The sequence below is a fragment of the Leucoraja erinacea genome, chromosome 27 (genome assembly GCF_028641065.1).
Source record: "Leucoraja erinacea ecotype New England chromosome 27, Leri_hhj_1, whole genome shotgun sequence".
Classification (NCBI taxonomy): Eukaryota; Metazoa; Chordata; class Chondrichthyes; order Rajiformes; family Rajidae; genus Leucoraja; species Leucoraja erinaceus.
Window position 1 is genome coordinate 8,676,990 of NC_073403.1, and position 24,274 is coordinate 8,701,263.

General features: G+C 42.1%; 1 protein-coding gene across 1 annotated transcript in view; it reads right to left on the minus strand.

Annotated features, from left to right (window-relative positions):
- The window catches only part of raraa (retinoic acid receptor, alpha a), a 531,083-nt gene that overhangs the window by 430,310 nt on the left and 76,499 nt on the right, over positions 1 to 24,274 (minus strand). The window contains exon 4 of the mRNA XM_055656972.1: positions 5,467 to 5,506. The gene's annotated coding sequence lies outside the window, so the exon portion shown is untranslated. The remainder of the gene's footprint in view (positions 1 to 5,466; positions 5,507 to 24,274) is intronic.

Genomic DNA, 24,274 nt, shown 5'->3' on the forward strand with positions numbered 1-24,274 from the left:
TATGCTTAGGTTTATTTGTTTTACAAACGTCAGCCAAATAATTCTGATAAAATCTTCAGGGAATTGTATTTTCTTCAATATAAACATCCTGCCAGAGGCACTCAAATTTATGCTGACCTCACAAAAAATTGGAAAGCACAGCTTGAATTTAACAATAACTGAAGTGAAGACAACCGCTCCTTGCTCACAGCAAGTACTGACATGCTGGACTGTGAGGGGAAAAGGACAGAGCACCTTGCCTGAGAGTTACCTGGCAAAATTGTCATCAAATTTAAGCAAAGTAACCGAGGAACATCCTCTCCCTCTCAACTTCAGGCTCAACAGTTTCTGCACCTTAAATACACAGTCTTCACTTCCTTCAAACTTCTATTGCAATTAGCATTTCTGTTCTTGTGCATCTTTTCATCGTCTGAATCCCTAATCCCATCCGATGCTGAAAGCTCTCTCTGCATAAATGCTAGTTGGCTATCTCACTGCTTCATATGCTGAGAGAATGGAGCAGCTGGGCTTGTATACTCTGGAGTTTAGAAGGATGAGAGGGTATCTCATTGAAACATATAAGATTGTTAAGGGTTTGGACACGCTAGAGGCAGAAAACATGTTCCCGATGTTGGGGGAGACTAGAACCAGGGGCCATAGTTTAAGAATAAGGAGTAAGCCAGTTGGAACAGAGACGAGGAAACACTTTTTCTCACAGAGAGTGGTGAGTCTGTGGAATTCTCTGCCTCAGTGGGCGGTGGAGGCAGGTTCTTTGGATGCTTTCAAGAGAGAGCTAGATAGGGCTCTTAAAAATAGAGGAGTCAGGGGATATAGGGAGAAGGCAGGAACGGGGTACTGATTGGGGATGATCAGCCATGATCACATTGAATGGCAGTGCTGGCTCGATGGGCCGAATGGCCTACTCCTGCACCTATTGTCTATTGTTCCTGTGGTCCACTGCAGCATGGAGGCTTTTAAAGCAGAAATGACCTAGGACACAGGGGAATGAGAGGAATAGATCAGGTAGACAAACAGAGTCTCTTGTCCAGAGTAGGGGAATAGAGAACCCGAGAACATTGGTTTACGGTGGGGGGGGGGGGGGAATTTAATAAGAACCTGAGGGGTAATTTTAACCCACAAAGGGTGGTAGGTGTATGGAACGAGCTGCCAGAGAGGGCAGTTGAGGTAGTTTAAGAAACATTTCGACAGATACATGGGTAGGACAGGTTTAGAGAGATATGGGCAGCAGGCAGGTGGGACTAATGTAGATGGGACATGTTGGCCGGTGCGGGCAAGTTGGGCCGAAGGGCCTGTTTCCACGCTGTATCACTCTATGACAGGTGAATTAAACATACATCTGATTGCCTTTCCCATTCACAAGTAACGTTGCTTAGGATGGTGAAGTTCCTTCAACCCTGGAAGTTAAAGGGATAAAGTGATATTTGAAGCAACAAAGACATTATGATTCAAAGTCCATGGGCAATAAGCCAGATAAAGTATTTTCTTATTTGCAATGGCCACAATAGTTAAATAATGTGTCAACATACTATGAGTTATTCTCCGATTCAGATTAGTTTATTGTCATATACATCGTGGTGCAATGAAATTCTTTCTTCACATGAAGCTCACAGAGTAAACAATAAATAAGTACAACAATAAAGGCAATGTAAATGCAAAACAGCAGAATGGGACTAAGATTGTAGTGCAATCTGAAGTAGTGCAAGGTGCAATAACTGAATACCTGAATGTGGGAGAGTTAAGCTTGAGATTAATGGGCCTGTCCCACAGACGATTGTTTGGGTGACTACAGGTGACATCTGCAAAATTTTCAACATGTTGAACATTTTTCGGCGACAGTGGCGACACTTTTGGCTGTCCTAAGTTGTCGTAGGTGAATTTCATTAAAAACCCTGGCAGTCCCTAAAGAGTCGCCTAAGTGGGACAGGCCCTTAGCAGCAACACTTCCGGAAAGAGATTGCAAAAAAGGTGATCAGGTCAGTAGTGTGATAGCTGTGGGGAAGACTTGTTCTTAAGTCCGGGCTTTCAAGCTCCTGTCTCTTCTCCCAGAAGGTAGGAGAGAGAAAAGGGAAGGGCCAGGGTAGCAAGAACCTTGATGGTACTTCCAGTCTTTTTGATACAATGCATTGTGAAGATTGACTGGATGAATGGAAGTGACAAGCCTGTGATAGACTAGGCTATGTTCACCACTCTCTGAAGGTTCAGGCGGCCAAGAGCAGAGCAGCTTCCATACCAGGCTGAGATGCATCCCATCAAAATACTTCATATAATCCCTCGGTGAAAGTTTAAGAAAATCCTCGTGGGCATGCTGAATATTCTCAGATGCTTAAGACGCTTTGGGTCTCAACCCGAAACGCCACTCATTCCTTCTCTCCCGAGATGCTGCCTGTCCCGCTGAGTTACTCCAGCTTTTTGTGTCTATCTTCGGTTTAAACCAGCATCTGCAGTTACTTCCTACACATTTGATACAGATGGATCTGGATGTGCCTGGAGTAGCGGGGCAGATGGTTTGAGATGTGGTGCCCTTCTTCTGCTGCTTTCTCAGTGTGCATTCACTAACTGGTTCTCCCTACTATTCTCCATGCTCCTTTGCCACTTTGAGTGTCCATGGGCTAGATTCCCAGCAGCAAGTAGGGACAGTTCCAGGAATTATCAGTGGCTGCTACAGGAACCTAAAGGCCTTCCTCGTGCACCATCCTTTCAGCCATACATTCATCTGCCCAATCCTTCTATTTATATACTCACTTTCATGTGGCTCTGGATTACAATCAGTGATCATTGAAGGAGATGTTGAATTTCAAGTATTTCATCCTCAATGCCTGCTTCTATGTTTTCCAGAATCTCGACGTGAATCATCGTTGTTTTCGGGCACTAAGAGGCAGCAAGGCAGCATGGCTGATGATATTTATCTCGTGAATGCGAAGTGTAAGGTCTATTTTCTTCTCGGCTTCAGTGAATAAGTTGATGCTGGCTTGGAGCTTGGCTTCAGATTGTGGACTGAGTGTTGGATGATCTTCGTTCTGAAGTGTGGTCAAGCTGTACTCTAAACATACGCAGCAGTCCATTTGTGAATCGTCAAATCCCATTGTCAACAGAACAAAAAAACCTTGATCTAATTTTTAAACAAGCAGGAAATAGATATAAGAGCACAGGCAGACTGCAGGTTCAATAAATACGTCATATCTAGAAATAGATAAAAAACAATAACAATGCTTTACTTTGCACTCCTGTGGTTAAAAGGCTCCATTCTCAGTGGCAGCTGATGCTCCACGAGCTACTGTACTGCACATTGAGATTTGCTGTTTCACACCTCGACTGTAAAAGTGAAAACGACCTGTGAGGGAAAACCGAACACTTACTCAAAGGTCGGATGAAAAAAAATGCTTCAGGCATAATTGAGTGCAAAATAGCTAACAAGTTACTGCTGTCCTATTCCAGGCAATTTTGGGCACATACTTCGAAACAATATTATGAAGGTTACCCTGAACATTAAGCAAATTTCACTGCTTTAAAATTGCACTAATTTTTTCAAACTTCATGAATAAGAAAAATATATTGAATGAAAGTTACTTATTGTATTTACTTACGATTAGTTTAGTTTATTGTCATGTGTACCAAGGTACAGTGAAAAGCTTTTTTGGTGCTTGCTATCCAGGCAGCAGGAGGCCTATATATGATTACAGTCAAGCCGCCCACAGTGTTCAGATACAGGATAAAGTGAATAATTGGATAATAAGTGAATAATAAGATAAAGTCCAGTAAAGTCCGATTAAAGATAGTCCAAGGGTCCCTAATGAGGTAGATGGTAGGTCAGGGCCACACTCTAGTTGGTGATAAGATGGTTCAGTAAAGCAGCTGCAGAATCAAACAAATGAAATGATACTTCCCAACCTGCATGGTGCTGCACCTCACCCTCGCCTGGAGGACTGGCTTGCTTGTCGCAGAGCCAGGAAGCCTGTTTTTGAGAAGGAAGCTGCCGAGCCCAGTCTCTGCTCATCTTGAGGACCAGAGAACCAGAGAGAAGGGTGGAGAGAAACAAGATGGTGGTGGCGGGTAAAGGGACGATGGAGGAACTGGGTTCTTGCCTCCCGCAGACTCAAGGTTGACTGCGAGAGGCGTCCTGCGGTACAAAGGCAGAACGGTGGTTGGCCGGAAGAGGGACGATGGTTCGCTGGCTGATCCGGATCAAGGCAATGGCTGGAGGCCCTGCATCAGCCTGGGGCTCAACTTGATCGGGCATCGCTCCAAGAGACCCAAGTGCGCAGTCCAGATGCAGCCTGCAGCGGCACCAATGTGGAGGACACCTACAACTTTGTTTGTCCTGGCCAACCCAGCAACGCCGGCAGGACAATGTCCTTTATGGCCAGCTGCACAAAGCAATTTGCACGGCAAACCTTGTATATTGTCTTAGTGGACTATTTTGAAACGCATTGTACTTAATCTAGGATTGTGCATATAATACTTTGCTGAACTGAATGCAAAACAAATAATTTGATTGTACCTCGGTACATATGACAATAAAGAAACATTAAACCATTGATGAAGCGCTAACCTCCGAGAAACATACAACACGAAGACCAGAGAAAGCCACAAAGTGCTGGAATAACTGAGCAGGTCAAGCAGCATCTTTGGAAAACATGAATTGGTGACGTTTTGGGTTTGGACCCTTCTTGAACCTGATGAAAGATCATCCACTAAATCTCTCCCCATGGCTGCTGCCCGACCTGCTAAGTAGGTCCAGCATTGCGCATTTTAATAATATAAAAAGGAATGTTGGTGCTACAACCTAGCTCAAAATTCAAATCTTCCAATTTCCATTCCTTGTAAACAAAATGCAAGGTGACAAATGAAACCAATATCTTGTTTTGAATCCAATTCATTCTCCTTCTGTCCTGATGTACGGGCAGGAACGGCCCTTGATGAAAAGCTACATTAAAAACACAGCCATTTCAAGAAAGGCAAGCCACACTGCTAACTTGCCATTCCATGTGACATTATCACATGACAAACGTATCACATGCTGTGTGCAGCACAAAAAACATGCCATTTAACAAGAGCGTTATGTGAAAACTGCAGTGAGAAACAAGACAAAAACAAAAGCACAACTATTGCTAAATCACTGACTTCATGGGAAACAAGGCGTAAACACTACTATAAACAAAACTGTTGCTAAACTGAAAATCTTCCGAAGCTCTTGAGGCTTAAACCATGAACCGAACTTGGCTAAATGTTCAAAACAATTAACTAATTTGAGTGCATTTTGGAAAAGGTTATGAGCTGTGCTCCACTGACTTTGACATTTCCATCCTCTGTTGGCTGTTTATTACAGATTTTTATTTTACAGATGCTTCATTTGAGAATATTGTTAAAAGAAAAACCTGAAATTACAGACATGCCAAAACTGTTTTAGTTCCTCCAGGATTCATAGCCTTTTAAAATACATTTTATCCAATGAAAGGTTATACTTACCCAGTCTTATGATTCAATACTCTTCAGAGTGCTTTGTTACCTGATAAAGGAAAATTTGCCAATTAAATCCATTAATACAGCAGATTATTCACTCTTTGAAGGGCATTATGTTGGAGTAGATACTAATTAAAAACCCACTAAATTATTATTATCCAGTTCCACAAATCTTTGTTTCTCTATCTTCAGCAGTCATTTGAGGGAATAATTAAGGATATATCTTCCTTGGTTACAACTGCAACTTGTACAGGGAGAAAAATATATCTGCCAGGATGATTTAGATTTTAATCCTGTAACCAGGAGGTTTACTATAGGAATCAGAATTCATCGATTTTGCCTTTCCATTCATATCAACCCCATCAACAACTGTCAAACAAGTACATGAAGAGGCTTCTTTCATAGATCCTCGCTCTGGGGAAAGCAAGCATCAGAAAAGTGAGCGTTGAAAAAGATATCTCTAAAGATACATTAATAGAAAAGATGGCAGTAAAATTATATTGTGCCCTGAGGATTCAGTGTGCCAGGGTGCCAATCTCTTTTGGAACACTGCTCAAGTTATGCTTCTTTGCAAGAGCCTAGACAATTAACAGTTCTACCTTCTACAGCTTTGAGAGTTATCACAATCAAATTCAATCTCCAACCTTATAACTTCCATCGAGAATCACCAGAAGCCTCCCCTTTGCCACAAAGCATACGTCATGGCAAATCCAGCTGGGATCAGCTAACTCCATAGAGGCGGCAGACATTAGCCAGGGCCTTTCTGTCATTGATAGCAGTTTAACCATGGGAAACTTACTTATATTTGCAACTCAGATAGAGGTATATGAGAACATTAGAGCAAAGGGGAGCTTTATCTCACAAATACAGCGGGATCTAATTTCTGGCACAGATCGATTTCCCTTCAACTTCGGGAACTACAACCGTGCCAAAAAAAATAAATACTCTCGGTTACCATTGCAATGAAGGAAACTACTTTGCCCAATTTTGCAGGGAAATTATGTTACAGACAGGATCAAAACAAAGGGTGTAACCAGTGTTTCAGGAACTCAACCGATTATAGTTAACCTACGATGGGTTCTATTTGGCTGCAATTTACAGTCTGCAGCCACCGACCGAATCCAAAAATAATAAAACTTTATTACGGGTAAATAGCTGGAGATTAGTTTTAACTATTTCAGGACCGTGGCACATTCACTAAAATCATAAACAATGAAAATAATATTCAGTGATTGTTTTTGACAAAATAATAAGAATGCATGATATATCTATGCACGGTGGTGCAACGGTAGTGGCGACACGATGGCACTACAGGAGAGTTGCTGCCTTGCAGCACGAGACCCGGGTTCGATCCTGACTACTCCTGCTGTCTCTATGTAGTTTGTATGTTCTCCCTGTGACCACGTGGGTTAGCTCTGAGTGCTCCGGTTTCCTCCCACACTCTAAAGACGAACAGGTTTGTCGGTTAATTGGCTTCGGCAAGTTGTAAAATTGTCCCTGGCTTGGGTAGGTTAGTGTGCGGGGTGATCGCTGGTGGGCCGAAGAACCTGTTTCCGCGCTGTATTTCTGAAATTCAGGCCTTAAAGTTCGGCCATAATCCCTCTCCTGATTGGTTTTCATACAGTCCAGTTTGTGTGTGCATGATCAAGTATGACTAACAAATTAGTGGTGTAATAAGGCCACTTACTAAGACATCAAAATGCTGCCCCTGTCTGTTCCAGTTCAGTCGCAACCACTCCAGTTTGCAAACACCTACTGCTACATCTCTGAGCAAACTCACATAAACAAGAGATCTTTACCGCTATGTTACACTGCATCAGTGAGACCGGGCATAGGAGAGGCAACCGCTTCACTGAACAGTTAGTTGCGCTGTGTTTTCAAGGGAGTGCAGTACATGTTACAGCCAAGGAAAGTCCAGGAAATAAAAGTGCAAGGTCCGCGCTGTATCTCTAAAGTCTAAAGTAAAGTCTAAACAGTAGGAGCACAGCCTCATGGTCAGATTTTCCAAAATGTGGACAGGGATAGAAGTGTAGGCAGCTTTGCTGGTTGTGTCGCAGTAGCCTCAGGCCTTTTGGCCTCCAATGCGACAAAAGACATGTCGATAGTATTTTCTAAAGGGCCTGTCCCACTTGGGCGTCATTTACGCGACAGGCCAGTAGTGACTGACGAGTGACTGTCACGCAAAAATCGTCTAGCAGTACAACAGTCACGTGCCAAGTGCTCTTGAGGGTCTTGCTTCTTTTGGGAGCCATTTGCGATGTCGTGCGTACTTAGTCTGATCTCCGTGGCAAGGATTTTCCCACTGAAAATTTTTCAAAACTACACGTGCTTTATACCCAGGTGGTCACGTGGTGTGGCGCTCTAATGACGCGCAAATGGCGCACCAACGGCGTACGGGCGGCGTATGGTTACAGACGTTGACGCAAGGTGAAGCATAATAAATTAGCATAGGCAACGTTCATGCGTCACCGTGCGTAACTATGCGTCACCACGCGCTACACATATGCCGTCAGTACGTCAGCATGCGCCATCAGTACGTCAGCGTGCGCAAGGGACACGTCTCGGAGGTGGCACGCGAGGATTTTGAGCATCCCAAAATCTTGGGGCGCCGCACGTTACCCCGCGTCACTGCATACGCCACCATGCCTCACCACGCGCCATGCACGCGTCACGACGCGCCAACCAAATTTTAGGATGCCGCGTAAATGATGAAGAAGCAGACCCTCTACCTCTTGCCTTGCCTGAGGACGCTGCAAAGTCCATCCGGTGAATTGAGAAGGCCTCCTGTTGTATGGCACAGTCAGGTGAAGCCATGTCTCTGTAAAACAGAGCACACGTAGTTTCTCAGTTCCCTAAGCTAGGTCAGTCTTGCTTTAAGTTCACCCAGCTTGTTTAAGATTGCTTGGATTTTCAATATATTGGGATATTCAAACTAAGATAAGATCAGAAGAATGGCCAAGATGTAAAAGCAGAAAGACAATAATGAAAAAAGGAGGAAACGGTTTAATGAATTCTTATTTTTTTGGGATTTGTTGATCGCGACTACTTTTAAATATTAGCTATCTCCAGATTTTTAATTGCTGTGATGTGAAAGGTCGGTACATTTTTAAATACCCAACACCAGACAACTGATGCAAAACATATTATTTCTCATATTAATTAGTTTGCTAGTTAAGATTCTTTAAAAAAGAATAACACAGATTAATATCATCAGTAAATCTTAGCATTGTTGCTCACTTATACCACATCGCCAGTTGGATCAATGCAAGCACTTCATCTCATAAAGGTTTGCGGTTTTCTCCATCATTAGGGCTCTAGAGCCTTCAGTTCAGTTCAGTGCAGCAGTCTCAGCAATGGAAAGTGTTGGATGCAGTATTAAACTCTGAACCTATTTTAAATATTACGCCACTTCTTTGTGGCGTTTACTTCTTAAACTAACATTACTAAAGCAGAGTGACTGGATAGATCACGAAGGGTCTTGATCCAAAATATCACCCATTCCTTCTCTCCAGGGATGCTACCTGTACCGCTGAGTTACTCCAGCGTTTTGTGTCCAGATCACATTTAATGTTCTTAGCTGTAAGTTTGTTGATGCCCCTACCATCATTCACAACATTAACTTCATTTCAGAATTTATTTCTTCAAAGCTTTAAAGATATTCTGAAACGTACTATATTTCTACCCAGTCAGTTCTTTAAATATTAGTAAAAATTGAAGATCACACTCCACATAATTTGATTTTAGTATAACAAAATATTGCAGCTCACAGGCTGAAATATATATTAATACAGATAAACTTTGCCAAATATCCACAATGATTTTTGGAGTTGTGGCTAGATTGAGGTGAAACTACTGGTTTGTAAATGTTAAACAGAGAAAAAGAAAAAATCACTGGGCCTCGAGTCGATGTGAACAACACAAAATGACTTCCCCCAATTGCTGAAACAGGGATTCTGATCACTGAGGAACTGCTTTTGTAAACGAAAGGGCTCTTGTGCCGTAAACAGAATATGCTTGAATGTAATCATGGGCAAGGCATTGACCCCCTCAATGACAGAAGTCACTGAGGAAGTGAAGAACAATGTTGCACAACCAAAATAAAGTGTGTTAACCCTCAAGCAAATAAACTGCTTAATTAAAAAAGAAGGAAGAGATATTATTTTTATCAAAAACAGAAGTCGTCCTATTTTCAAAACTGATAAATTTTCCAACTTGAAGAGACTATTCTGACCCAAAATGTACAGATATCTGTCTTAGTTGTTAACTTGCTAGAGATAAAAACACAGCTGTACTAGGTTTAACAAAACTATTGATGCACTTATTATGGACACGATTATAATTTTGTCATTGACAATAGCCAAGTAGATGTTCTCCCACTGTGTTTCACTCTGTAATTAATTAATTCAGATCAATCGATGAGCAATAGTGAACTATCTATTTTCTTGGATGTTATCTTAATACACAACATAAAACTTGGAGGCATGGTGACCCGTGAATAGATATAAATAGTATGGTGCAAAGGGTAGATAGGTAGCAGGTGAAATTGAAAGCCAAGAAATGTGAAATGTTAATTTCTGGGAGTATGAAAATGGTACGATTTAATAAACAACACAGATGTGAGGGTATGTCTGAAAAGTTTGTTGGAAGTGGGAAGTTAAGGAAGTGCTTAAGGCGGTACAGCTGCTGCCTTATAGCACCAGCGACCTAGGTTCCTGATTATGGGTGCTGTCTGCACGGAGTTTGTATCTTCTCCCTATAACCGCATGGGTTTCCACTGGGATCTCCGGTTTCCTCACACATTCCAAAGACGTGCAGGTTTGTATGTGGCTTCTATAAAGTGTCTCTAGCGTGTAGGATAGAACTAGTGTGCGGGTGATCGCTGGTCGGCTCGCACTCGGTGGGCCAAAGGGCCTGTTTCCAAGCTGTATCTCCAAATTAAACAATGTTAACGACATTGTCATCCATATCCTTAGTGGAGATAACAAACAACAGTGGGCTCAGCATCGACCCCCGCAGTGCTCCACTCTACGCTAGACTCCAATCAGAATAACAATTCTCCGCAACTACTCTTTGACTCCTTTCTCCCAGCCAACTTTGAATCCAACAGGCTAGCTCAGCTTAGATTACATGCCCTCTAACCTTCCCACTAGGCTACGATGCTGGACTTTGTCAAAGGCGTTACTAACGTTCATACAGACAACGTTCAATGCCTTGCCCTCATTAATCCTCTTGGTGACCTCTTCAACAACTCTATCAGATTTGCGAGACAAGATTTCACACACACACAAAGGCACGCTGACCATCCCTAATCAGTCCGTGCCTATCCAAATACTGGTAGATCCTGCCCCAAAGAATTATTTCCAACAACGTTCCCACCACTAACGTTACGCTCAACAACCTGTAGGTCCCTGGATTGTCACGGCTTCCCTTCTTAAATAACAGTACAACATTGGTCACCCTCCAGTCTTCCAAAACGTAACCAAATGATAGCTAATGATGATGAAAATATCGCTAAAATGGACTCTGCAATTTCCTCCCAAGCTTCGTATAAGATCCGAAAAATGCACGGTCAGCTGCTAGGGATTTATCCACCTTAATGCATTTAAAAACGGCTGATACAGTGCAAGATGTAGAATTTTGGTAATTTAAATTACGGAATTACACAACAAATTGCATGGCCCTGTCGTGAGTTGTAAAACAGAGACCTCAGAGTACAGGTACATAATTCCTTGAAAGCAGCAATTCACATAGACATGCTGGTGAAGCTGGCGTCTGGCAAACTTCCCTTTGTTACTCAGGCCATTGAATATTGGAGTTGGGGCCTCTGTGTAAGTTGTTGGTGAGGCTATACTTGGAGTATTGCATACAGTATAGGTTGCCCAGCTATACAACGGATGTCACTAAACTGCAAAGAGATGCAGTAAAGAATCATATGGATGTTATGACTTATGAGATGATGATATGACTTATTATTCAATAAGATCAAGATCATTCTATTTTACCCACAATTCGTGTTACATGCTCGGAATCTTCACTTGACAAATCGGATCCTTAAAACCGGCTTTGTAAGTCTCCCTTCGTTAGGGTGCCTTCTCTTTATTTGTTACCTCAGTAGAACAATGCACGGACCATATAGCTGCCCTAAATGTGCAGAATAAAAACCAAGGGAATAGTGACCCCCATGGGTACCGTTAATACATTGCAGTCAAATGCCCATCGCAATAGTGGAATATCTCGGTGAGAACTTGTAGTGACTTTCCATTTAAGCATCTCTCTTAAGAGGCATAAATAGGCCCTTTGGTCCACCATGTCAATGTTGACCATGGAGTACCTAACTATACCTGCATCCTATTTTCCAGAAACCGTTTAAGAAGCATATAGGCCAAATGCAGGCAAATAGGACCAAATCACGTAGGCAACTTGATTGGCATGGATGAGTTGGGCCAGAGAGTCGCATCTCCTTGCTGCGTAACTCTATCACTCTTGGACATTAGGCTCATAACCTTCTATGCCTTGGCATTTAGATACTTATTCAATGTTGAAGGGTCTCTGCCTCAACCACCTCCTTGGGTGGTATAATTAGATTCTAGAAGAAAAAAAATTCTTCCTCAGCTCCATTCCTAACCTCCTGTACCTCACCTTAAGAAGTATTCCCCCTCTGGTATTATACAGTTTTGCTGTTGGGAAAAGTTTCTTATAGAAACATAGAAATTAGGTGCAGGAGTAGGCCATTCGGCCCTTCGAGCCTGCACCGCCATTCAATATGATCATGGCTGATCATCCAACTCAGTATCCCGTACCTGCCTTCTCTCCATACCCTCTGATCCCCTTAGCCACAAGGGCCACGTCTAACTCCCTCTTAAATATAGCCAATGAACTGGCCTCGACTACCCTCTGTGGCAGAGAGTTCCAGAGATTCACCACTCTCTGTGTGAAAAATGTTCTTCTCATCTCAGTTTTAAAGGATTTCCCCCTTATCCTTAAGCTGTGACCCCTTGTCCTGGACTTCCCCAACATCGGGAGCAATCTTCCTGCATCTCGCCTGTCCAACCCCTTAAGAATTTTGTAAGTTTCTCCCCTAATTGCCTCCCCTTATTATTTTGCACACTTTGATCAGGTCTCCTTCACCGTCCTCTCCTGTAAGGTAAACAAACCCAGCCTTTCCAATCCCTTCTCATAACAAATACTCCATCCGAGGCAACACCCTGGGGTTTTCCAACATCCTGGTGGACTTCCTCTGCACCTTCTCCAGCACAACTATTTTCTTCCTACTATAAATGTGACTTACAGAACACTACACCGTGTGCCTTATCCAAGGATAAACAAAGTTGTACCATGGTCTTTCCATTCTTATGATGTGTGCCCCAAATAAGAAAGGCTTCGACCTGCTCTGGCAGCTAAAGCCTCCATGCTCATTCAGCCCCAATCTACTCCATCACAAGCAATTGCGTGGCAACTGCCCACATTTGGAAAATAATAGTATCTATGGATCACATTGTCAAGTTTCATGTTAGCCTGCCTGCACTTACATAAAATACTCACCTTTTACTTCAAGCTCAAACGTTGGAATATGCGTTTCTGCTTTTTGCCAACTATTAACTTCTAAAATTATTTATTAAAAAGAGAAAATTGAGTGTTGTGGAAAACAGGTCATGGTGGATAACATACTAGAATTAATGTGAAATAGATGTTGATAGTCACTGTGAAATCAGTGGGCTGAAGGAAGACACAAAATGCTGGAGTAACTCAGCGGGTCAGGCAGCATCTCTGGAGGAAAGGAATAGGTGACGTTTCGGGACGAGACCCTTCTTCTGACTGAAGGGTCTGCTTCCATGCTGAGAGATTTTAAGCTATTTCAACCAACTGGAGCCATGTGTTGAAAATGGCAGAAACTAAACATCTAAAATGGCTCTGTATCAATTGCTGTTGTTTACCGGTCATTCCACTGTAGTTTGTGCACACTGCTTGTGATATTTCACCAACATGGGAATGACGATTACACATATTCTTCTCACAGGAATGGGGAACTTTTTGCCAAGGATAATTAACAGAACAATTATATTACATATCTTAAGTAATAAATAGGGGCCACAAATTCAACATTCACCATAAAATATTATTCAAATCATGACAACTGATTAATAATAAATATATTGAGAATAATACTGAAGTGGTGAGTTGAAAGTCAGTGGGTTTGACGCAAGTAGTTACAGAGAATTTTTTTTTTTTTCCCTGAACACCACTGTACATGAATACTATTTCACAAGATATTGCTGGATAACATCTTGTTAACTTGCCATCTTTAGTTGTGTTACTGTCAAATATGGTGAGTCAATGGGAACCATCTGAGCCACTTCCCTTCCAGCTGCCTCAGCACAGGAAGAGAAGCTGAATGTTTTGTCAGCAAAACCTATTTGTTTTTCAACACCCAATTTTCTCTTTAGAATGGATTCCAGAGTGCTAATGGCTCTCACCAAACGACCTAGTTGCTTGCAGCGTGCTGAGTGCCAAATTCTGCCCTTCCAGCATCCACTCCAAACAGATTCTATTATATCAGTAGGGATTGTAAACTTGGGGTATTTCCCACTTGTCCATAAATAAAAATAATAATTGTCCCAGGTTAAAGAGATTCATTGAAATTTCTGGGATCTGGTCATCACTGATAAGGCGACCATTTATTGTCCATCCCGAATTGTCCTCGAGGATAAGGTGTCAAGTCACAATCTCGAAACGCTGCAATCCTTCAGATGATGTCTGCACTGTAATTGTTTGTTTGTTTGTTCTTTTGTGTGTACGTATGTGTGCATGTATATATACACATGATCTATATACATATATGATCTATATCCATATGATATATATGATCTATATCTATATAGCTGTGTGTATGTGTGTATGTATTTGTTAGTATGTGTATATACACACATACAGATATCTTTTTTTTCTCTCGTTTATTATATTGTTTAACGTGTACTATGTTGACATATTTTGTTGTGCTGCTGCAAGTAAGAATTTCACTGTTCTATCTGAGACACATGCCAATAAAACACTCTTGACTCTTGGTACTCTCAGGCAATGTATTTGAAGATTACAATGACATGCCACCTGGAGGGAACCCCCTCGAGTTCCCAATCAGTTGTTGCCTTGCCTTGATTTTTTGGCGATAGAGGTCACCTGCTCAAGATGTGCAGTTGAAGTAGCTCATGTGAGCAACAGCAGTGAACTTTGTAGATGGTATACGCTATAGTCATTGAGCACCAGTGGCAGCAGGCATGAACATTTAAGGTGTTTGATGGGGTGCCAATCATACTTTATCTTGAAACGTGTTTAAGAAGGAACTGCAGAGTGCATGGAGAATCGAGAGCACTGCACAAAAAAGCCGTGGAGAAACTGGTGGGAAGCAGCAGCACTCTATGGAGCGAAGGAACAATAGGCAACCAATTTTTCGGGTCAAAACCCTTCTGGTCAGATTCAGTGATGGGGGCATTGGGTGGGCAGCAATTAGGGTCTTCCACTATGGAGGCATGAACCTGCCACTTTTCACCCATAAGTCCCGAGGCAGCATCAGATAGTCATTGTCTTCCACTAAAAATTATCAGGTTCTGGCTAGGAGGATTGCCGAAGGCTGCAATGATGGGCAAACATACCAGCAGGGGTACTGAGGAGGAAGATCATTGAGGAAGCAGCTGCAGATTGTTGGGCCAAGCATAAGGAACTTCGCAGCTGGGAATTCGATTAATCATCTTAAACTGTGCATGGTACAACGCCCCAAATGGATACTTTATCTTGAATGCCGTGTAAGTTTTTTCAGTAGCATTCATTGGGGCAAGTGGAGAGCACTGCACCATACCTCCGCCGTGTTCCTTGTATCTGGTGGGAAGCCCCAGAAGGCTAGACACTCTTAAGCAGCCTGTCTTAGTCACAATGTAATACAATTATCCAATTGAGTTTCTGGTCAAAGGTAGCTTTATTATGGTGGAGGATTCAGTGATGGCAATATCATTGAATGTCACGAGGCAGCAATTAGACTGTTTCCAGATAGAAATGGTCATTGTCTTCCACTATTGAGGCATGAATGCTACCTGCCACTTTTCAGCCCATACCTTATTATTATCAGGTTCTGGCTACATGGATTGCCACAGACAGAACATTGCAATGATCAGCAAACATACCCATTTTTTGATCTAATGACAGGAGGAAGATCATTGAGGAAGCAGCTGCAGATTGTTGGGCCAAGCACTGACTGGAGGAACTATCGCAGCTGGGATGATTGACCTCAAATAACCATTAATCATCTTAAACTGTGCAAGGTACAACGCTAACAAATGGAGTATTTTAGTTCTGATGCCCAATTGACCAGGGGTAACTAACTTATATGATTTCAGTCAAAAGCAGATTATTCTCCCCTGGAATTTCAACTATTTGGTGACATTTTCAGTTCAAGGCTTTAAGAAGCTTAGGTCTTTTGCAGTCCAGTAATCTGGTAAAGCCCATAGAAAATCAATAGGGACAGGATGCTTGGCAATGCAATGCCAACTTTTTTATTACTTGGATAGCACTGAATTGACAGTTTCCATCAGTTCTCTGTTGAGTACAAAGCAACTGATGGGCAGTAGATAGTTGAAATGGATTAGATTTCTTCTGCTTTTTGTAAATTTGACGTACCCTGGACAATTCTTCCACGTTATTAGTCAATTGCCAGCTGATCTTAAACTATACTGGAAAAATTGCTTGGGGGAAAATGATGGTTCGAGAGTGCACATCTTCAGTACTACAGCAGAGATGTAAGTCTAGTCCCATAGTCTATTCTGTATTCAGTGCTCACAGCCATTACTTGAAAGCACGTGTAGTAAATTGAACTGGTTGGAATCCGGTTTCTGTGTGGAGACTGGGTGATTTTATGAGAGATGGTTCCTTCATTCAGTGCTTCTGGATGAATATAATCGCAAATAGAGTCATACAGCCCTTTGGCCCACTCGACAATGTGTACCAAGATGCACCACCTTAAGCTCGTCCCATCTTCCCACGTTTGGCCCATGAACCTTTCCTTCCATGCACCAAATATCCAAATATCTTTTTACCTGTCTCAACTACTTCCTTTGGCACATCGTTCCATATATCCACCTATGCAAATGCACATATTATTCTCTGCCTCGGTTAAAGACAGGGGATTAGAAGTGGCATGACTGCAGAGCATCCATCTGAGTCAATGGTTATATGGTCGATTAGCACTTTCTAATGCATTCCATGTCTCTGCATCACTAAGTTGGTATCACATCATCTTTAGTGCATGCCTGAAGCCACCCCAGCATGTTTTCACTACTTATTGAACTGGGCTCAATTCTATGGCTTAATGGCCATGTTGAAGAGAGGGAAATGGCAGGCCATTGGGTGACATTCCGAACTGATGTACATTTCTACTGCTGCTGCAGATTAACTGCTGAATGTCATGTCCTTCAGGTGTTGAACGGCCAAAATACACCATAAATCTACAACAGTGAACTGGGATCCTTAATACCATCTCTACAACATTCTTCTTTCATGTTTCTGTTGTCACTCTTTACATGATTTCAATAAAAAGCACGAGTCAGCCCTCTTCTGGAATTGCACAAGCATCGCTAAATGCCAGATTTGGCCACAATAAAGCGCACATTTGAAATCTAGCTTCTCAAGTGAAATAAATGTGCATTTAAGGCAAGCATATCATCTTTCTGGCTTCGGGTTCCCACATATTCAAGACGATCTTCATCAAGACGATCTTTAATCCAGTCCAATATTATATGGTGAGTGATGGTTGCTAAACACTTTAACTCCACCTCCCATTTCCATACTGATCTTTCTGTCCTGGGCCTCCTCCACTGTCAGAGTGAGGCCCAACGTAAATTGGAGGAACAGCACCTCATATTTTGCTTGGGCAGCTTACAACAATATGAATATTGATTTCTCTAACTTCAAGTAACCCTCGCTTTACCTCTCCCTTCGTCCCTCCTCCACCCTAATTCTCTGACGAGTTTCACTTTCCTTCCGATTAATTTTACTGATTGTACGCCTCCTTGTCCCTTCCGCTCAGCTAACAATGAACCATCCCACATTTTCTTATCAACGTCAGCTTTGACCTGTCATTTTCACACCTTACCCTTCCACATATCTCTAGACTCCCTCTATCCTGACTCTCAGTTTGAAGAAGGGTAATGACCCATCCTTTCCCTCCAGAGATACTGCCAGTTTCACGAAGTTGCTCCAGCACTTTGTGTCCATCTTTAATATTAGCTGGAGCAGATCAGCCTGCAGACGTAAAACATCAAAAACACGTACATAGTGACTGATGCTTATATTTAAGAGGGAGTTATAGCTATATTTAAGAGGGAGTTAGATGTGGCCCTTGTGGCTAAAGGGATCAGGGGTTATGGAGAGAAGGCAGGAACAGGATACTGAGTTGGATGATCAGCCGAATGGCCTACTCCTGCACCTATTTTCTATGTTTCTATGCTATGCTACATAGTAGTAATATAGTGATTGAGCCAATAACTTCACATGGACATATCCAGGTACAAACCATGGGGAGGCCCACCCAATCAACATCCCTCACTATGACCACACTCAGAATTGCAAACAAAAAGAACCACACACTATTTTTCCGGCATTTTCAACAATTATGGATCCTATAATACGATATGCTTGAAACAATTCTACAAAAGGGCGGCAGGGTGGGGCAGCGGAAGATTTGCTGCCTTACAGCGCCAGAGACCTGGGTTTGATTCTGACTACAGGCGCTGTCTGTATGGAGTTTGTACGTCCTCCCCGTGACCTGCGTGGGTTTTCTCCGAGTGCTCTGGTTTCCTCCCACGCTCCAAAGACGCACAGGTTTGTAGGTTAATTGGCTTCGGTAAAATTGTAAAAATTGTCCCGTGTGTGTGTGTGTGTGTGTGTGTAGTGTGAGTGTGTGTGTGTGTGTGTGTGAGTGTGTGTGTGTGTGTGTAGTGTGTGGGGTTGTGTGTGTGTGTGTGTGTGTGTGTAGAATAGTGTTAGTGTGCGGGGGTCGCTGGTCGGCGCGGACTCGGTTGGCCAAAGGGCTGGTGTCCGTAAACTAAACTGTGAATCAAACCCTGAATCAACGTCCATGAGCTCAAAGGTTTTGGTGGCACTGAAAGGAAATCTAGTGAGGTTTAACATTGTAGGTAAATTCAAGGAGGGCCTCCACAATCTGAACAGCTTTGATGGAACAATGGTTTCCTGCTGGTGTTGTCAATGACTTGATTTAGTGTCATATGGTTTAGCCAGAGCCATATGTAGCAATATCAATATACTACTTTGTTTGAACTGAGGTCTTGGATGCATACTGCTGAAATTAGACAAAAACATTGAATTTTAGTATGTTGAGGTCAGCTCTGTATTCAATTGGCACTCTGTTACATGCAAGCAAAGGCAGGCTAAATTCAATTCAATTCAATTCAACTTTAATGTCATTGCACAAATACAAGTATGGGTACAACGAAATGCAGTTTAGCGTCAGTCCGTAATATAGTGCAATATAGAAATAAAAATACAGAATAATCAAACAATAATCAAACAATGTGGACGGAGAGACTGGAGAAGTCTATCGGCGGGACTCCGAGTTCAGCAATGTGATGGTATTATTGTAGAAGCTGTTCCTCATCCTACTGGTACGAGACCTGAGGCTCCTGTACCGTCTCCCTGATGGGAGGAGGGCAAACAGTCCATGGTTGGGTTGGGAGGGGTCTTTAATGATCTTCCCGGCCCGTCTCAGACACCGTTTTCGGTGGAGGGCATCCATGGCAGGGAGCGGGGCACCGATGATGTACTGCGCGGTTTTCACCACCCGTTGTAGTGCCTTCCTGTCCGCTACGTGCAACTGCTGTACCATACCGTGAAGCAGGTGGTCAGGATGCTTTTGATGGTACAGCGGTAAAAGTTGGTCAGGATCTGGGGGGACAGGTGAGCTTTTCTTGAGCCTCCTCAGGAAGTAATGGCGCTGCTGCACCTTTTTGATCAGCTTGGAGGTGTTGAGGGACCAGGACAGATCCTGCGAGATGTGTACCCCGAGGAATTTGTAGTTGGAGACGCGCTCCACCTCAGTCCCGTTTATATGGATGGGGGTATGTCTGCCCCCTCTGATCTTCCTGAAGTCAACAATAATTTCATTTGTCTTCGTGGAGTTGAAGACAAGGTTATTGTTGGCACACCAGGTTGTCAGGTGCTGGACCTCATCCCTGTAGGCTGACTCGTCGTTGTCACTGATCAGTCCTACCACCCTGGTGTCGTCGGCAAACTTAATGATGGCGTTGGAGCCATTCTTAGGGATGCAGTCATGGATGAAGAGGGAGTAGAGGAGAGGGCTGAGCACACAGCCCTGAGGCACGCCGGTGTTCAGTGTTATAGTGGAGGAGGTGAGGTTGTTGACCCTAACAGACTGCGGTCTGTTGGTGAGGAAATCCAGTGTCCAATTGCAGAGGAAGGTGGAGATGCCAAGTCCGCTGAGTTTGGTGATCAAGCTGGCGGGGATGACAGTGTTAAAGGCGGAGCTGAAATCAATGAACAGCATCCTGATGTAGGTGTTATTGCTGTCCAGGTGGGTCAGGGCAGAGTGTAGGGCAGCCGATATGGCGTCCTCTGTAGACCTGTTGGTCCGGTAAATCAACATAAGGCCTCACAACCAATCTCAATCCTTGCCTCAGTTCACATACAAATATTTTTGCAACAAAATATTTCCAGTTCTACTTTCCATGCTCACAGCATTCTGCGCTTCTATTCTATTCCATTCCACACAGGTGGTGCGATTACAAACTGTACACTCGGAATATTTATGGAAAGTAGCAAACTAAATGGATTTATAACCCATAATCAGGAAGTACTCAAGCACAGAATACATAATTGCTACGCAATTCATATTTCCATAATTGTAGTTACTAAATTCAACCATAAAAGATAATAAAAATAATTGTTACAGATGTAAAAATAATTGAAATACTCTAACGATTAACAGCGCAATGAAAATTAGATAAATTGCTGCTTCAAATGCCTGCTTTAACTAGGCCTCAAAAAATTGATAAAGCTTGTTACTATTTTAGCAGTAAATTATATACAATTATTAAAGGTAAAAATGATAACAGAAAACATGTCATAACTTAGAATTATGTTTAAAAAGGGATTGCAGATGCTGGAAAATAAAAGGTAGACAAAAATGCTGGAGAAACGCAGCGGGTGAGGCAGCATCTATGGAGCACATTGCTGAAGAAGGGTCTCGACCCGAAACGTCGCCTATCACTTAGGTTAGTTTATTTTACAGATACAGCCAGACAACAGGGCCTTCTGCCCACCGAATCCACACCAGCGAATGATCACTCATACACTAGTTCTATCCAACATGAGGGGCAATTTACAGAAGCAGATTAACCTACAAACCTGCACGTCTTTGGAAGGTGGGAGAACATACAAACTCTGTACAGACAGCATCTGTGGTCAGAATCAAACCCGGGTCACTGGCGCTATAAGGCAGCAACTCTATCACTGCGTCACCTCTTGAACTGACCTTGAATCTATGGCCAAAATGGAAAGGGAACTGTGGGCAAAATACTACAAAACTTGAATTCCTGCAAAATCTCAGTCGGAAGATTATGGTGTGCAGTTTCACATCCAAACAAACCTATCAGACACAATAGGCTAGTATTGTCCTTCTCCAGCGATTGCTGCAGATATCGATAAATTAACATCACATATGTACACAAAAGATACATGCAATTAATTTCATCCACAATTCACAGGAAAGTTAAACTGATTACTGGTCTCAAACAGAATATTTTGAGGAGATCCTACTTAGAGAAGATTACTTTCAAATTAATCACTTGTACATTTAAAGCATATTAAGTTTGGTATTATTGCATGGATCAATCACATTGACCATGATTAAAAACAGACAGTGAAGTACCTGCAACCAGAGAAGAGCTATGACAGAATTACAAATAAGTACAGAAAATATCTAATCAGGCAGCATTAGTAGAATGAAAAATAAGAGCCAATGTTCCTGGTCAATAAGTTTTCCATGAAGACTCATTGAACCAAAATATTAACTGCTTCCCCTACCACAGATGCTGCCTGTCCAGCTGAATGTTTCTGGCATTTTCTGCTTATGTTGCAGATTTCCGGCATCTGTGGTTACTGTATCATGATTTCTGTTCAAGTAGCTTTACTTGTGCGATATATTTAACATTTCCTTGATTCAATGCACTCAGTTATATAGTATTACATCAAATGTACAGCATAGAAGCAGCACTGAGGTATTCTGCATCAAAACATCATGATTGTTTTAATATTACCTCTACCTGCCTTAGTGGTGAATCTGGATCCTAAACGAAAGCCTGGTGGATGTGCAACAGTGGCGGACTGGGTCTAAAATATTGGTTGCCAGGAGAAAAAGGGGGCCCACTTCATCAGGGGCCCACTTGATATAGGGGGCCCACTTGCCATTGGGCAAGCTGACACCCTGGACAGTCCGCCACTGATGTGCAAGATTCGTACATAGAATCTAGTGCAAGACCCATACGTGAAATCTGATGCTATGAGCACTGGTACAGTTGCATTATTAAAACAGTTTTTCTTTTAAGTCCAGAAAAATGCATTTAATTTGTGTCAACAGCCGACACATACATGCACACTAAAAAATGACATGAACAAATAATGAAGGAAAGGGAAGCAATTTTTTGGCAGAGACCAGAACTTCCTTTTCCACTACAAAAATGAATCAGAATGAAACAGCAAGAACTTCAACAAGAGCAGAACAATAAACATACTGTTGCTAAGTATTGGGAATTTGTTGTGACATTTCAGTTCAGAGATCAGGTTTCCAGATTCCTTGGAATAAATGCTAATTACATTAACCCTTATATTGTATTTCACTAATCAAGGCATAAACAGCAGCAAATTACATATTAAACTCCAGCTTCAAAATTATATGAAAAACATGGGGTAAAAATTCCAATATTCATTAATGATTAGAATGTGAAACTTGCTTCAAAAGAAATGGTTGAAATGAGTAAAGATACGCACATATAAACAAGTGTTGGTTAGAGGAAACCTTACTCATACTGATAGTAGTAGGTAGATGCTTTTGCAGATAACTCCTGCTGGTCCAATGTCCAGTTTCTGTGCTGTACATTTTATGTAATTCAATGCAAACTAGTGGATTGGAATGTTAAATTCAAGTTATATATCGCATAACTAAAGACAGTGAATAGAAAACTGGAATTGCAGATAGCTGGGGAAATTATTTATTCTGCTGGAATGCAGGAGGCAGCTTTGTGTATAATGTATATAGTGGTCGGCAGATTGGCACAGCTGGCAAAGCCATGGCCTCACCGCACCAGAGACCCATGTTTGATCCGGACTTTGGGTGCTGTTTGTGTGGAGTTTGCACATTCTCCATGACAGCATTGATTTCCTCTGGGTGCTCTAGTTTTCTCCCACATCCCAAAGACATACGGGTGTGTAGGTTATTGGGCCTCTGTAAATTGCCTCTTGTGTGTAGAGATTAGATATTAGAGTGGGATTTCATAGAACTCGTTCAAACGGGTGATCGATTGTTGGCGTGGACTCAGTGGATGCTGGATCTCTCAACTAAACACTGCCAAAATAGCAGGAAATTTGAATCTATTGCATAATAACTGGACACGCGAGATTGCAGATGTTTGATTCAGAAGCAAAATACAAATTGTTGAAGGAACTAGGTAAAAATTCTGTTCATGCCAGCATTGTCTCCACCTGATAAATGAATAAATATTTTTTTTAAACTGCTGAGATGAGATATTTCAACTTTTAATGCTAGCCTATTAGGCTGATCGAATGTGGTTAGTTTTGCACAGTAAATGTGCGTGTTAAGAACAGATTCAGTCTACCTAGATTAATCTAACATCTGGCATACGGTGAAGACTTTTTCTGATTTATGTGAAGCATATATGTGTGATATAACCTCCAGGAGGCTAAACTGATTTACATCATCACTTTCACTGGACCCAAACCTTGTGCCGGCAGCTCCAGAGTGAACGGTTGGCAAAGTCCTCCGAATGGCTCAGCTCACCTCTGCCATCAGTGCCTACACAGAGCCGCACAGAAGTCAGAAATTAGCTGAGCTGATGCCAGCACATCTGATCTCCTGCTCTCCGTATAGACTCGGGGAGATTGGGGAAAAGCACAAATGTCGAGCTGGCTGGATGAATATTTTCTGTATCCAATCCAGATATGGTTGGTGACTGAAACACAACCTGATGGAGGTTGACATTTTCGATTGGAAAGGAAAGTGCAGTTCAGCAGATTATTTATCATTTTAAATTTCATGTTTAAATTATTTTTAAATACATTTCTAGCACTTAAGGGTGCTCCTAAGCAATTTTTAGTTTTTAAATATGTTTCCCAAATTTTAATACATTTAAAAATAATGCAGTGGAGTGCTGTCCAATGCTCGCAGAACCATAAATCACCAATTGGAGATCTGATGTAAAGAACAGAAAACGATGGATTGATTCCCCTTTAAATAAAAGCTCTCACCAGCTATACGCTGTTTTTCCGTTTTTATAGGCAACAGAACAGTTTGATTCTAAATTCTAAAAACTGTTCAGTGATTCCAATATATCAATTTCCAACAGCTTTTAGCCCTTAAGTTTGGATATTTTTATGGACGCACACCATAACCTCTTAAGTTCCCTTCATTACGTACAGAAAAAGGCCACAGCCCTCTGTATTATTGCAGAAAGCAAAAAAAAATAAAAAATCACTCAAAGTTTTCTTACGGTCTAATATAGTG